This window comes from Cyanistes caeruleus, chromosome 3, assembly GCF_971803275.1.
Source record: "Cyanistes caeruleus chromosome 3, bCyaCae1.hap1.1, whole genome shotgun sequence".
Classification (NCBI taxonomy): domain Eukaryota; kingdom Metazoa; phylum Chordata; class Aves; order Passeriformes; family Paridae; genus Cyanistes; species Cyanistes caeruleus.
The window spans coordinates 5,814,974-5,828,404 of record NC_141703.1 but is presented as its reverse complement, the minus strand read 5'-3'; the positions used below and the strand labels follow the sequence as shown (position 1 = coordinate 5,828,404).

General features: G+C 42.6%; 1 long non-coding RNA gene across 1 annotated transcript; it reads left to right on the top strand.

Annotated features, from left to right (window-relative positions):
- Positions 1-2,500: 2,500 nt before the first annotated feature.
- Positions 2,501-9,930, top strand: LOC147653903 (uncharacterized). Its single transcript, XR_015284042.1, has 2 exons — positions 2,501-2,934; positions 6,154-9,930. It is a non-coding gene; the product is annotated as an uncharacterized LOC147653903 (long non-coding RNA).
- The last annotated feature ends 3,501 nt before the right edge of the window (positions 9,931-13,431 follow it).

Genomic DNA, 13,431 nt, shown 5'->3' with positions numbered 1-13,431 from the left:
TGCTCCTATTCTCCCCCTCCATCCAAGGCAGGTAGAAGAACTTTGCTACAGAGTCTGGTGCCCAAGGGTTTGGGCAAACATGAGTGACCATGGCTGGGATATGAATTATATATCCACACATAAAAGTGAACTACCAAGACCTGGAGAGGATTCCTTGGGTTATTACCAAACCTTATTTTTGCAGCTTTTCAGAGCAGCAGCAGAGTTTGGTCACTTCTAAGTAACACAAATAGCCTTCTTCTGCACATGGTTTAGGTCAAAAGCAAACTGCTTTTATTTGGTTTTATTTCTGTGGGAGAAGGATTTCTCATCTGAATTTTAGGCAAACGGATCTGAAATCTCAAACTGGAGTCACTCTCCACGAGATTTGCTTCCAGACTTTATTGATTGTGTAGCAAGGTTTAAAATCAAATTAAATGCAGTAATTTGCCCACAGGAAAATTGTGTACAAAAGATGTTTCTCCAAGCAAATCTCCTAAAGGAAAAAAAAAAAAGGAAAAAAAAAAGGAAAAAAAGGAAACAAAACAAAATAAATCTCCATTGCTTAATTAAATCCCTTCCTATGTGAAAACATGTTTTTCTCTTTAGAGAGAATTATTTTTAACTTTGATTTTGAAGAATGCTGGTGGAACAGCTCTCGTGTGAGCCACAGCAAGTAGCAGCAGTGCCAAAAGAATAGCTAGGATTTCACTGGGTTGCTGGGACAGTAGTGAAACTGCTGTTGTGTCACCTAGAAAGATAAGAATTATGCACTTTTCACAAATTCAGACAAAAATGTGATAGCAGTCGGATTTTGAGAAGGAACATTTCCATCCATTGTATCAAAATGAAGCTCATTTTCTACCCTAGTACACTCTGATGTATTTTGGGATATTTTCTAGCATATCTTTTTTCCTCATCTCCCAGGATTGCATCAAACCCATCAGCTTACAGCATTATACATCAACAGCCAAGGAGAGAAGAGGGAATAAGACATTTCTGCCAGCTCCATTTGCAAAGTTCACATGAATCAAAATCAAGCACTGTGGTACTTCTAAGCAGCCCTCACTGCTGAACCCTGGAGCTTTGAGCTGTCATTTCAACAGTGGGGTTACTGCTTGTGTAAGCAATCAGGTCTGAGCCCTCTGGAATTTGAGGAGGGGGGAAAAGTAAAGTCAAACTCCCCTTTTTCTGTCTCAATTAAAAATGCTGTGATTCCCAGGGTGAGAGCCTGTTGGGCAATACCTTAATGGTATTTTCTTTTCATTTAGCGCAATTAAAAGGTGATTTGCAGCAATCCCTGCTGATGAGGGCAAGTTCCTCCCTGCTCACTGCCCCAGATCTTGGCCTAGGCAGCATCCCTGTCTCTTGGATGCTGAGCCCCTAGAGCATGCTGCTGTTAGGGTATGAGCCATCCTTTCTCAGGGATATGAGAACCTCTGCCCCAGCTGCCAGAAAATCCCAGCTGGAAGGAGCTCTGGTGGGGAAGGGATCAGCTGGAGAGGGTTCCCACTGAGGGCAAGGCACAGAGACCTGTTTGGAGGAGGCCTTGGTAGGAGAGCTTGCCTTTGGGAGCTGATGGATAGAGGGAGAGCAGCGCATGAGCACACGAGGGGCAGCTGCAGAATCACAGAGCAGTTTGGGTTGGAAGGGACCTTTAAAGGTCAACCAGTCCAAACCCCCAGGAGGGAGGTTCCAGGAGGACACAGAGGAATGGGTGGCTGATGTGGGATGAGATTGCTGTGGCATATTAAAAAGGATGGGGAAATGCTCATGGATTGTGCCCAGAAGCAGCCCAAGTCCTTGGCATTTATCCCTGATCTGTCCCAGCTCCTCTGGGCTGTGCCCTCAGCAGGGACAATGCAGCACACCCAAGCAAAAGGCAATTAAACCTCCTTCTGTACAGCAGCAGGGACTCTCTTTTTAGCTTTAGAAAGCTGCTCTCCAGGGCTTAAATCGAACTTCAGTCTACAATTGAGCAGCACTATGGGGGCTCTGCTCTCAACTGGAGTACCTGGGAATTACTGCAATGTAAATAATAATTTCATAATATTCATGTAAGCCTGTTGCTGGATTGCAGAGTCACACGTTAGCTTTAACATGCCTGGCAGAAGGTTTGCAGAGGGTGTAACTGGGAGGGCTAAATAGCTATGAAGGGGTTACTCTGACATTTCTTCTGAGGGTGATACGGGTTTCACTGCCTACAACTCAGTAGATCCATATGGAGGATTCTGCTTTAAAACTGGCTTTTATTCAAGGCTCTTCAGAGAATATCCCTGCTTTGCTTTTCAAATGCAGTCACAAGAGGAAAATAAAAACAGATGAAAAATTTCACTTCTGTGGGATTTTTTTTCTTTATCTTTGCTATAGCTGCATATTATTTCCCTCCTAAAAAGGGCAGAGAACATTTATTTTTATTTAGTATTACTATTTACTGCAGAGAGATTATAATTTGGGTAAATTTTCCAGGTGCAACCATAGCCTTACTCTCAATAACAGCTCTCCACTGCCTTTGTGGGATGAGTGAAGGGGTGTCTCCTCTTCTCCAGAGATACTACTCAACTCAAATCTAAACAAACCTTGGTTTGACTTTTAGTTTTATGCTTGAAGGTCACAAGTCTCAGTTTTGTTTAGGCTGCACATGGACCTGCTTCTACAAACAGTGGACTTTTCTCACAAGTACATCTGGTGTCTTATCTCTGGTGTCCAGGAAACGAACCTCCTATCACATGGCTATGATGAGAAGGAGGTTTTGTAATATATTGAGAGTAAAAACCATGCAGGACTTTGTTAATTCAAAAAGAAGATCTTGCACTGGGACCATAAATAAAATACTCCATCAGGGTATAGTTCATCCTCGTGCCAAGAGATACTGAAGGACTGCTGAAATCAAAGGACTCCAGAGGACACCACAGTTTTCAAACTGCAAAATTGATGGATGTCAGGATGATACAGGTTGGTCTTTTTCTCACCTGTGATGATGACTTTCTGGTGGCAGATATTCCCAAATTTCAGTAACAAACTAGAAAACCATCCTGAACTGCAAGGACTGCAGCTGTACTTAGTAAGATTGTATTTCTACACTTTGCCTGTTTTGCATTGAAATAATTTTGCATTAATTTCTCTGGCTGCTTAACTGCTCCTTTTTCTAATGAGTTAATTCACCTAATTTGGCAAAATACACGTGCACATTCCAATTTCTACTTATTTACAGCACTGATCATATAATTCCATAAATGTCCAGCTTAATTTTGTGGTGAGTTATATGTGGTGGAGGCCACCACAAGAATTTCATGAGCCTCAGCTCTAAAGCAGTGGCAGTAATTGCTGTAAGGCTGTAAAGATTGAGGAGGATGTCATAAAAACACAGCAGTGGCAATAAAAAATGTAAATATTTTTGATACCTGGAGACCAGTTAATCTGTGCAGGCAATGTATCGTGTTCTATGTATTTGTAATATTTCTCTCTGTGCATCCTGTTGGAAGCAAGAAACTTTAAACTGCAGAGAACTTGACTCTAACTCTCAGCAGGTCACTCATCTCCAGAACTGCAGCATTAATTTGTGCTGCTAATAGTGAATCAATAGCTCCTTGAAGAAAACAACTATCAAAAGTGGAAATGTTTGAGTGGAGGCTGGGGAACAACCCACAGTGGCACTCACAGTCTTTACAAAAATGACCTGTCCAGAACCTCTCTGGGCAACCAGAGCCTCACCAGCCTCACAGCAAAGAATTTCTTCTTAATACCTGATCTAAAGTTCCCTTTCACCTTAAGGTCATTCCCACTTGTCCTGTCACTCCATGCTCTTGCAAAAAATCCTTCTCCAGCTTTCCTGGAAGGCTCTTAAGGCTGCTCTCCTTAATATAATTTGTGCTTTTCAGCAGACACCAGAATCTCATCACTCCCTTCTTTTCAAGGTGTGTCAGTGGTAGTTCTCTACCCACACTGTCCTGCACAAGCCCTGACAAGTCAGTCTCTTCTTCCTGATGCAGCAAAGTGCATCCTAGGGAAGATGAAAATGCAGGAACTTGTTTCTAGCTCCAAACTTGCCATCCTATTGCAAGACAAGCAGTCCTCTGCCAGAGCTCAAAGGGTGCCTGCACACATGTAGACAAACCTTGGTGATGTTAGAGACCAAACACCTCCATTTCAATGTGCCTCTGAGTCATCATCCCTGATGAGGCACAGGCTGCGTGGCTGCAGTTCCCTGAGCTGACAGTAAGGAAAATAAACACTGCTCTGAGAGAAGCAGAGCTGGGGAAGCTCAGTTTTCGGGAAGTTTTTAGGAAGCTACATCTTTTCTCTCTACTCTTCACTCAGTGTCCCCCTCTACCTTTGTCTCCTGCAATTCAACCTTTTTCTCTGATTACTCCAGCACCCCTCACATCTCCTCATCACTGCATCCCATGGATGTGCTCATCCTGCTTTCAACCTCTTCCCTTGCACTAAGTCAGGGGCAATTTCTGCTGTGGTCAGTCCCAAGCCACAGATGTGCTGCTTGTCTGGACATCTGACCACAGGCTGACCCTCTCTCAGGTCAAACAGACCCCGTGGCTGCCAGCACAGGCTTCCCCAGAGGACACACATGGGAGCTTCACTACTCTGTCTTCAACTCACCTCTCAAATTTGGGTGAAACTGGTCGGTTTTGAGCAGGAAATCTGCAGACCAGTGTGATCTCATGGTCTTTGGAGAAAGCAGCAGGGTTTTTGCTGTTATGGTGGTACAAGTGGGCAGCACCAAGGCCCAAGGCTGTGGGACATCATGTGGCCAAACTCTCTGGCTCTCTTTTGCCTCTCTTGCTCTCCTCTTTCCTATAAAGCTCCAGTGTCCATACCAAAACTACCAAAAGCCTCTGGGGCCACGGTTGCACAAGCTGCTCTTGATCCTCTCTCTTGCTGTCTGTCCTTTTGCAGCAGCCCCTCAGGCAGGGCTGACTCAAGTGTCCTCACGGCCTCCTGAGAGACAGAAACTGGAAACTGATCTGACTGCAGGGAAGAAAAAAAGGCAAAGTGGGGGTAGGCATGGTAGCATTAGAGATCATGGCAGTAATGCTTAAACCAGCACCACTTCTAGGAGGTCATTTATGTGATACACCCTGAATTTAGGGTAGGGGCCACTGCATCCACAGCTTGAAACTGAGGTGACAACCCTTGACAGGGGTAAAAAACAGACATTGAACCAATAAAACAAGCAAACAAAACCCAAACCCCCCCACAAAATACAGGAAGCCCAGGGACATCTTAAAACATCTTCTGGGAAATGGTAGGGAAACCAAATGTACACAGCATGTCTGCCTCCAAGGAAAAATTATTCCTATGTGGAAATTTGTAAGAGAGATAAGCCTGGTTGGAACAAAGCAGGGATGAAAATGTGGTTTTTAAATCACCAGGAAAAGAAAAACCAAAACAACAAAACAAGGAATAAAAGAGTAGCCTCTGCCAGTAGCCAAAATCAGCCAGATAGCTGTGATACACTAATGAAGGTGTTTATGCCAAGACCAGGTCTGTGCTCAGATAAAAGCACAGCTGGGATTGTTCCTCAGCAGGATCCCACAGGAGGAGGGCAACAAGATTACAGGTACCTCTAAGAATCCCAGAATAGGGAAGGACAGACAAAGCACAGCAGGTTTTGCTAACAATCATGAGGGATGAAATGAGCAAAATTCTGAGGCAAATTATTGCTGGCTGTAATTTCTGGCTTCTAAAAGGTATTAAAGGCCCATCCAAACCCAACTGGCCATCACCAATGAAGAGGAGCTGCCTGTGTCTCTTATTCCCCACGTTACACACGAGTGGTCCTTGGCCAAACTGCTTGAGCTCACACCTCTGCCTCCCTGTGAGTGACTGTAACAGGCTGTGAGTGTGGAGGGAGAAATCTGCAGTGCAAAAATCCCTTACATCTCCCTCAGACATCACTCTGAGCTCTGCTGCTCTGGTTTCCTGCGCCTGAAAGCACAGAGACAAACAAATAAAGAGGTTCATAGCTCTGAGGCCTGATCTGTTTGCAGCCCAGCCCCCTCACTCATGATTTTATGTGCTCCTGAAAGGATTGCACTTACCAGCTGATTTTTTAAATTTTTTTTTATTAGCACTTACCTTTATCTGAAGTAGCTGAGCAGGTGGAAAGGGTTTAACAGTTGGCAGCTTTCCAAATCCATCTCTCTCACCTTCCAGGTCTCCTCTTCCTCCTGCTGCTGCTGCTTTACTGGAATGGGTGAGCTGTGTCCCTTGTTCCTGCTTCTCCTCCCTGATCCCAGCTACAGACCACTGTGTTTGGGAAGTGTCACAGCAATGAGGTAACTCATCCATTTCTCCTGAGCACTTCCCATTCCTGCCTTCATCTGGTGACAGCAGCAAAAAACAGAGCACCAAGAAGCTTGAATTCCATCAAGATGACTGAAGCATCAGGCTGTGACCTGTCAAATCCCTCTGAAACCTTCTTTCATTGTCCTCAAAACAAGCCCTTCTGCAGAGTCCCTTCCTATGTTCAGAGCCTTCTCTGTTTTGACCTGACTCTTAATGATTAATGTCATTTCCAATATTCCATTCACATAAGACATGCATCCCATTTATTTGGTTATTGGCCATATTTCTCCACTTAATAGGCACAGAGTACTCAGATTCAGAGGCTCTTCTCTGTTCTTCAGGAAGCTGAAATTCAGAGCCATTAGAGACACAGCTACCATCTTGCTGGGCACCTTCCCATATTTTAATGCAAGGCATGAAAGGGCTCTTACAATGAAGGAGTTAAAGCAGAGTCATGGCATGGCTGGAGCAGGGCAAAGGTATTTAGAACTGACTGTGCTGTGCCCTGCTGCTCACCAGAGCTCCCTGGCTCCTTCATGGCTCTTTTCCCTCCTGCCTTTGGATGATCCAGGATTAACCATCTTTCTCCTCTTTTTGCTGGAACTATGCCATCTCCCCATCCTTCCCTGTGCTCTTGAAGAGTTCCATGACTAATCTGGGACCTGGAAGTTTCCTGCTCTACCTGTAAACTTAAGCTGAGGGTTCCACTTGCTGCCCAGTGGAGTACAACAGTGAGGAGATGAGCCAAAGTCCAGGCAGAAAATCACCTGTGCAAATCCTTATTTGTGTGCCTGCTTGGGGGATGTTCAGCTTTTTATCTGTGCTGCAACTTCATGAAAATAAAAATAATAGGAGCAGGGGAAAAGCCTCCTGATTTGATCCCACCATTTTCCCAGATTTACTTTGTGATTGTGTAGAATCACCTCCATCTGCCACCCCTTTGGTAAGAAGAGACAAATAACAAAAATAACAAAAGCTATTTGGTCTGCAACCAGCACAAGTGCAGAAGTGTGAGCAGCCTGGTTAAGGGAAAGGTTGTGTAATGCAAACTTACGGTTTACAGTAGTCAGCAAGAAGTGGTTTATGGCTTTACTTGCCAGGGGCTTTGTAGAAACAATTTCTGGCCTTGAAAATTCCTGTCTGCCCAGAAGGCGAGGAGCATTTCTATCACAGCAATGATAGACGTTCCTGAAAAAAAATGGTAACTTTCATGTTTCATCTCAAATATTTATATGTATGAGTGATAATGCATCACTTCAGAAGAAAAGGTTGATAAATATTATAAAACCAAGGTGTAGCCAGGGCTCAGCTTGGCCAATAATGCCTCAGCAAACTGAAGGCACTTCTACCTCCTTTTATCTGAACCCGTGTAAATTATGGAATAGTTCAGCTAAACAATAAAATTACTGAGTTCTCATCATCTGTATTATCACTTTGGATCTGTGGCAGCTCTTATGCTTCTGGCTAAACTGAGATCTTCTTCCCTCACATATTATTCATGTTGTATGGAAGGAAAAAAAAAAAATCTTTGTGCTTCTCCAATAATTTTTAGAAGGTGAGAACTCCTCTGAAGCACAAAAAAGGGAATCATCCTTTCAGCACTCACATTTCTGGAATAATAGCATGAATATTTTATTTCTTGAAACTGTTTTACACCATGTGTTAGCAAACCCACTTAAGAGGAAGTTGATTATTCAAAATATCAGAGACACAATGTGGGCTTGCTGGTACAATGAGAGACATCTTTCTGTGTCTGAGGGGTTGTTTTTTGGTTTTGTTTTGCTTTTTGTTGTTGTTGTTTGGGTTTTTGGTTTGGTTTTGTTTGATTTTTGGTTTTTTATTTGGTTTTTGTTGTTTGGTTTTTTGTTGTTTTTATGTTTTGGTTTTGTTTTTTTGTTTGTTTGGGGTTTTTTTTTTTTTTGCTTTTTTTTAACTGCCAAGCAACATTTGGATGCTAAATGGGAGAACTCTGGACAGAATGTTTTCTGTAGCTGAGTTGTTGGTGGCTTTGCTACTGTAGAAATCACAGGTGGTCTTCAGGAAAACCTGTCTGGCAGAGGGTCAGCGACATAAAAACCCAGAATACAGAGATGCTCTGCCTCCCTCCTCCCCATGTGCTACACAGAGCAACAGAATATCCCACACTCATTTGCAACCCAAATCAGTTTCCTCTCACTGGAGACTCACACAGGTGCTGCTCAATATTTTTTAATTAAAAGACTTCTTCACCTTCTGGGAAGAAAAACACCCCAAACCACAAAAAACCAAACAAGCACCTGGGCAGGATCTTTAATTTCCAGCAAAACTAAAATGCACCTATTTCTCTTTTTTTCCCCACTGATTTTTTCAGCTTACTAAAAGACATTGGTGCACACATGTTTTATTTTACTTTAAATAATCTAAACCCATTCAATCTCACCACCTTTGCACAGCCACCAGTGACCTGGCCTGAATTTACACAATTTGGCCATTTCACAGTCTGAACATTGAGATTATCAGAATATTTCTCAGAATGAATCTGTGCAAGCCACACACAACTCTCTGAAGAAAATGAGTACTTGGCTGCTCCAGCTCTCATCACCATCCCAGAAAACTTCCCCTTACACCAGCTGGGTTTCATCTATGATCAGTCAAACTGGAACCTCAGAAAAGTCACTATTTTTTGCAAAATTCTATTCTTTGTAGAGAAGATAAGGGGTTTTTTTTCAGGTAAAGGAAAATTAAGAGAGACTCATTACATAACCTCTGAGTGTTTTCTCCACTACAGATAATTTTGTCTTCTTTAAAATGCATCAGGAATTAACTAAAGCCTAGAAAATTAACATCTTTGGCATGGGGTAGAGGGACTAGCCTTATAATTTAGTTTTAAAAAAACCCAATCAACAGAGCAGTGGCAAATCATGAATGGTATTACTGCATATCATGGAAAAGCAGAACCATTTCAAGATCCTGCTGAGCTGGGTAACACCCAGCGAGGGAGACACCAGGCAGGAACCCTGAGAGCCAGCAGGATCAGCCTGATTCAGCCTCCTGGGAGAGGAAAAAGCTGTGTGGTCACATTTGCCATCATGTGAGTGCAAACCATAGAGCCTCCTGCTGGAAATGCTCTCAGGGTGACCCCTGTGCTGTGGCCCCTGCTCTGACAGCTTTTGATTCTCCAGAGCTGCCTCAAACTGGTGGGGAAAAAAGGCCAAATGTGAAGCAATGGTAAAACATTTCTGCAAAGTTTTGATAGTCTCTTGCAACAGAGGATTCCTGAAGCACTAGGCTCTCAAAACCTGTGGCTCTTGGAAGAAATTCTTCAAGACTTCTAAAACCACTTCTAAAAGCATCCAGTTCTCCCTTCAGCTCACTGCTGGGCTGAGCCACCTCAAGTCCTGTGCACTGCAATGCCAGATCATTTCTTTTTGTTTTGCCTTTGCCTTGAGGAGGGATGTTCAGAGTTGGTGTCATTCCTTCACCTACCTCAGACAGCACTGTTCCCAACTTTTCCTGGGAATAAACATGCTGAGCAACTCCTAATTTGCTTTCATCTGAGAAATTGCAGTCTTCTGCTCCCGTTCCCACCCATCACCCTGCTTTGTTCCTGTTTGTATATCTCACTGGTTCTTCTGAGAACTAAAATAAAGCAAAACATTTTTAGCATTTTGGTGACAAAATGGCTATATTTATTTCCATCCTGCCCTCACCATGTGGCAGACCCACTTCTTCACTTTCCTGATGCCAAAAGTATTTAATATTGGTTTTTTTCTGGGTTTTGTTTGGTTGGTTTGTTGTTTGTTTGGGGTTTCTTACTATTTCTATTAATATCCTTTGCAATACCTATCTCAGCTTGATTCTTGGCCATTTAGCTGTTATTCTCTCCAGCTGACCATAGCCTGTTCCTAAACACCCTTCCTCATTTACTCAGATCCAAAGTCCCCATTGTCATGAACTAAAAGATGCAAAAACTTTCGAAGCCCACTCTTGAACTGAGCTTTTAAGCACACCACAACAGCTGACTCCACAAAGATTTTTTAAATCAAAAGCCTGTTACTCCTTTCATTTAGTTTGAAGAATTCACTTGATACAAATTTAATTTCCAAAACGAATGTATTATAATGTTCTTATTTTTTACCAAATCAAAATTTCAGTGTATCCACACAATTTGTTCAGTAGCTGTGTGGGAAAAAATAGATTGATTTTCACTTCCCAAAATATTTGGGATACATAAATACCTACTAAATTACCAACATATACCTTAATGTCTCAGGTTAGCAACAGCTCTCATTAGTATTAATCCATGCAATCCTAGAGACACAATTAGCATCATCCAGGTCTAGACCTAGGGATATTTATTGCATGGAACTTCTCTAGCAAAGCCCCAGAAATTTTTCTAGCACTTCCTTGCATCCCTAGGGTGATATGGCTTAATCTGAAATTGAGTTGTTTCCTCCTCTTCTCTATGACTACTTTTTATTGAGAATTCTCCATGTTTAACATATTAGATTAAGGTCCTCAAGTTCTATTTTTTACAATATTGATACATTAGATCCGTAACTTCTCTGAGAGGAAATCATACAAACAACAAAAATCAGTGTTTTTTCTGATGTGAACTCACAGAATTATTGGAGGAAAATCTCTTTGTCAGACTTATTTTTGATTCTGGACATCCTGCAGTTCTTTCCCTGGATACATCTGAAGTCACAGAGCTCTTCAGAGGCAGCACTGGAATTTGAGAATTCAAATCAAACTTGGTTAAAACGATAACCTGCAGTGTATCTTGGAAACCCATCTGTTTCTGACTGCTCTTTGCTCCTCTCATCATGCACACAGCACTCTGTGTGCCCAAGATTAGCCTCAATCAGAAAGCATGAGCATCACTCAGTGCCTGAAAATCTGAGTTTGGACCTGGATGTGACTTCTGAGTGGCACAAATCTGCCTTTCCTTGAGCTGAACTGAGCCTCAACCCCCACTGAGTCGTGCTGATCTGAACAGAGCCCTGAATGAGAAAGGCAATTTTCAGAGTAAAGGGAAATAAGGACAGAGAGGGGATGATTTAGGTTAGAAGGGACTTTAAAGACCATCTTGTTCCAAACCCCCTGCCATGGGCAGGGACACCTTCCACTAGACCAGGTTGCTCAAATCTCTGTTTTGTTCACACAACAATGCCTCATCCCTTCCAGCTATGGAAATCTTAATCTGATTTCAGGAGGCTGAAGCAGCACAAATAAAATGTTCCAGAATGGAAAAAAAAAAAAAAAAAGAAAAAAAAAATGCAGCATGAAAACCCTCCCCCAAACTGCCAAAAAGAAACATTGATTTCAAGACTACACAAGATAGCATCTAATGACCACAAATGCCATCAGACACTCTGCTTAAACAGGATTTCAGATTACTGTTCTTGCTAAATGAACAGTCATAATGAAAGTCATAACCCACTGAACCTTAACAGAGCAAACAAAAAGATCTCCTATTCTGGAGACAACCTGCAGAAAATATTGTAATGGAAATACTTTGAGCAGCTGAAAATTTTTCCTTAGAAAACGTATTCTATCCTCACTGGGCAGAAATCACACTGAAAATATGCAGGAAAATCAGTGGTGACCCTGTAAACCATGACTTTGTGCCATGACTTTGTGGTGGTCACAGTGCTCACAACTCAACATTTAAAGCATCACTGAATTGCAAGAGGAGGAAAAAAAAGAAGATTTGGGGGGGAGAAAAAGGCCTTTGCAGTGCTGCTGGGAATGACGGTGTAAATTTGTCAGGATGGGATGCTCTGAGTGCAGGGATGTGAGTGGCTGCTCCTCTTGTTCAGGGCAAAGGGCTGACAAATTCACCCACACCTCTGGGAAGGGGCAGCAGTGTGAGTGATTCGGCTGCCAAGTGCAGGCAGAGCAGGTAATCGCCCCTGATCGCTCCTTCTGTGCTGTGTGTGATTCCACATCCCCTGTCACACATTCTCTCTCCAGCTGTCTCCATCAGACTGAACTCTCCCTGCCTTTTTCATTTCTACCCATGCAGCAATTGCTTCAAAGCTCTCACCAGCTTTTCCCCTTTTTTCTCTGATTTTTCTGGTTCTCCTGAAATCTTTCCTGTTGTGCCATGAGCAGCCCAACATGAACCTTTCAAAATGAAAGCTCATTGTAGGTCTACAGAGTGGCAAAACATCCTGCTTTATTCCCTCATTTCTTTCCTGCTGGTTTTTAATTATCCATTTACCTTTCTGACAGCTGCTGTGGGTTTAGCTGAAACTTTCTTGAACACCAAGATAGTTTCCTTCAGTGGCAATTCTTCGGGGCCCACCACTGTGCACATAGAGTTATGTGCACTGAATTAAATCTACTCCTCTGCACTTGATAACACTGACATCCAGTATTTTCTTCTCAAGCCATTCAGCACTGTGAGATCTTTCTGTAACTCTTTACAGTTAGTTTTCATTTTGATTACTCCAGGTCACTGAAAGTTGGGTTTTTTTAGGCAAATTTTGTCACCCCCAATAATTTTTCAGGTCACTTATGCGTACGTGGAGCTGCCATGTGGCCACCACGGATCCCTGAGAGACCCTGGCTAGTGACCTTGTCCTATTGTACAGGTCTTCCTGCCCTTAGCTTCCTTTCTTTAAACTGATTGCTAGTCCATAAGACAACTTTCATCCTAATGAAAATTTAGTTTATTTAAGGAAGAGACTTCACCAGGAGCTTGGAGGAATCCAAGTACGTGGATTTTACTGGATCAGCTTCATCCACGTGTGTGCTGATTCTCAAAAAAATCCCTTAACAACAGATTTATGAGCTGTGGTTTCTAAGCTGTGCTGATTCTTCTCCATTATTTTGAATTTCTCCATATGCCCACTAATTTTCATTTTCATAATTCTTCTCACAAATCCCTCTAAAATGAAAACCAAGGTTATATGTATGAAGCTGTTTGAGTTCTTCCAGGGACCTTTACGGGAGTGGGCATCACGTGTCCCACTTCCTCTGACCTTGAGGCTAATTTGAGCAAAGCCAATTTCAGCAGTAGGTTACTCACCACAGTTAATAGTTTGGCAATTTCACATCAGAGCTGCTCTGAAGCTCCTGTGTGAGTGCCATCTGGTCCTGTTGATCTGTTGTTATCTGTTTTAGTGGTTTGTTTTAAAAAGGCTTTTAATGTCACTGCAG